Source organism: Carassius carassius, chromosome 1, assembly GCF_963082965.1.
Source record: "Carassius carassius chromosome 1, fCarCar2.1, whole genome shotgun sequence".
NCBI classification, from domain to species: Eukaryota; Metazoa; Chordata; class Actinopteri; order Cypriniformes; family Cyprinidae; genus Carassius; species Carassius carassius.
Genome location: NC_081755.1, coordinates 18,854,678 through 18,858,091, shown reverse-complemented (window position 1 = coordinate 18,858,091; position 3,414 = coordinate 18,854,678).

The window sequence follows — 3,414 nt, the reverse complement described above, 5'->3', positions numbered from 1 at the left end:
CAGTGTTCTTTTTGCTTCTTCTTTTTTTTTTTTTATTAACAGGATAATCAATGTAATACATTTCTGTTCAATAATATTTTTAATTATTTAAATTGAGGGGATTTTATGATATGATGCAATATTTATAAAATTATTATTAGCTATTTTTTCCATTAAAATTAATTAAACTCTAAGCCCCTTAATATTTGGTTCACATTTGTTTTATTATTATTATTATTATCAGGAAAATAAACGTACTATATTTCTGTTCAATAATAATTTTTTATTATTATTTTAAATTTGGAAGGGATTTTATGATACTGTGCAGTATTTTTTTTTTTTTTTTCATGAGCTATTTTTTCCACTAAATTAAAATCAACTCTGAGTCACGTCGTTTTTTATTCAAATTTGTTAATAAACATTTGGTAATTAAATCTTAAGTGTTTTTTTTCCATCAGCAAAATCAATATAATATATTTTTGTTCAATAATATTTTTTTATTATTTTAAATTTTGAGAGAATTTGATGAAACTATGTAATATTTATACAATTATTATTAGCTATTTTATTTCATTAAAATTAATTAAAATCTAAGCCCCTTCATTTTTGCTTCATATTTGTTCATGAAATCTAAGTGTTTTTTTTGCTGCTTTTTTTTATTAACAGGATAATCAATGTAATATATTTCTGTTCAATAATATTTTTAATTATTTAAATTGAGGGGATTTTATGATACAATGCAATATATATATATATATATATATATATACACACACATATATTTATTTTATTTTTGGTTCACATTTGGTAATGAAAGTTTTTAATTTTATTTTTTTTGTTTTTGTTTTCAGGAAAATCAATGTAATAATTTGGTTCAATAATAATTTTTTATTATTAATGTGACTTTTCATGGGATTTTATTATACTAATACAATATTTATAAACAATTTAATGAGCTATTTTTTCCAATTAAAATGAAATAAACTCTGAGTCACTTCATTTTCGGTAATGAAATGAAATTGTTGTTGTTTTTCTCATCAGGAAAATAAATGTAATATATTTTTGTTAAACTCTAAGCCCCTTAATTTTTGGTTCACATTTGTTTTATTATTATTATTATTATCAGGAAAATCAATTTAATATATTTCTGTTCAATAATAATTTCTTATTATTCTACATTTGGAAAGGATTTTATGATACTGTGCAATATTTATAAAAAAAATCATGAGCTATTTTTACCTCTAAAATTAATTAAACTCTGAGTCACTTTGTTTTTGCTTCAAATTTGTTAAAATCTAATTGTGTTTTTGTTTCTTTGCTTGTTTTTTGTTGTGGTTCATTTTTTTATTATCAAGAAAATCTATCTAATAAACATTTGGTAATGAAATCATTTCACTTTGAAATCACAGTCACTTTGTTTTTTATTCAGATTTGTTAATAAACATTTGGTAATTAAATCTAAGTGTTTTTTATTTATTTATTTTTTTCATCAGCAAAATCAATGTAATATATATTTTGTTCAATAATATTTTTTAATTATTTTAAATTATGAGAGGATTTAATGAAACTATTATTATTATTACTACAATTATTATTAGATATTTTATTTCATTATAAGTAATAAAAAATTAAGCCCCTTCATTTTTGCTTCATATTTGTTCATGAATGTTCATCAGTGTTCTTTTTGCTTCTTCTTTTTTTTTTTTTATTAACAGGATAATCAATGTAATACATTTCTGTTCAATAATATTTTTAATTATTTAAATTGAGGGGATTTTATGATATGATGCAATATTTATAAAATTATTATTAGCTATTTTTTCCATTAAAATTAATTAAACTCTAAGCCCCTTAATATTTGGTTCACATTTGTTTTATTATTATTATTATTATCAGGAAAATAAACGTACTATATTTCTGTTCAATAATAATTTTTTATTATTATTTTAAATTTGGAAGGGATTTTATGATACTGTGCAGTATTTTTTTTTTTTTTTTCATGAGCTATTTTTTCCACTAAATTAAAATCAACTCTGAGTCACGTCGTTTTTTATTCAAATTTGTTAATAAACATTTGGTAATTAAATCTTAAGTGTTTTTTTTCCATCAGCAAAATCAATATAATATATTTTTGTTCAATAATATTTTTTTATTATTTTAAATTTTGAGAGAATTTGATGAAACTATGTAATATTTATACAATTATTATTAGCTATTTTATTTCATTAAAATTAATTAAAATCTAAGCCCCTTCATTTTTGCTTCATATTTGTTCATGAAATCTAAGTGTTTTTTTTGCTGCTTTTTTTTATTAACAGGATAATCAATGTAATATATTTCTGTTCAATAATATTTTTAATTATTTAAATTGAGGGGATTTTATGATACAATGCAATATATATATATATATATATATATATATATATATATATATATATATATATATATATATATATATATATATATATATATATATATATATATATATATATATATATATATATATATACACACACATATATTTATTTTATTTTTGGTTCACATTTGGTAATGAAAGTTTTTAATTTTATTTTTTTTGTTTTTGTTTTCAGGAAAATCAATGTAATAATTTGGTTCAATAATAATTTTTTATTATTAATGTGACTTTTCATGGGATTTTATTATACTAATACAATATTTATAAACAATTTAATGAGCTATTTTTTCCAATTAAAATGAAATAAACTCTGAGTCACTTCATTTTCGGTAATGAAATGAAATTGTTGTTGTTTTTCTCATCAGGAAAATAAATGTAATATATTTTTGTTAAACTCTAAGCCCCTTAATTTTTGGTTCACATTTGTTTTATTATTATTATTATTATCAGGAAAATCAATTTAATATATTTCTGTTCAATAATAATTTCTTATTATTCTACATTTGGAAAGGATTTTATGATACTGTGCAATATTTATAAAAAAAATCATGAGCTATTTTTACCTCTAAAATTAATTAAACTCTGAGTCACTTTGTTTTTGCTTCAAATTTGTTAAAATCTAATTGTGTTTTTGTTTCTTTGCTTGTTTTTTGTTGTGGTTCATTTTTTTATTATCAAGAAAATCTATCTAATAAACATTTGGTAATGAAATCATTTCACTTTGAAATCACAGTCACTTTGTTTTTTATTCAGATTTGTTAATAAACATTTGGTAATTAAATCTAAGTGTTTTTTATTTATTTATTTTTTTCATCAGCAAAATCAATGTAATATATATTTTGTTCAATAATATTTTTTAATTATTTTAAATTATGAGAGGATTTAATGAAACTATTATTATTATTACTACAATTATTATTAGATATTTTATTTCATTATAAGTAATAAAAAATTAAGCCCCTTCATTTTTGCTTCATATTTGTTCATGAATGTTCATCAGTGTTCTTTTTGCTTCTTCT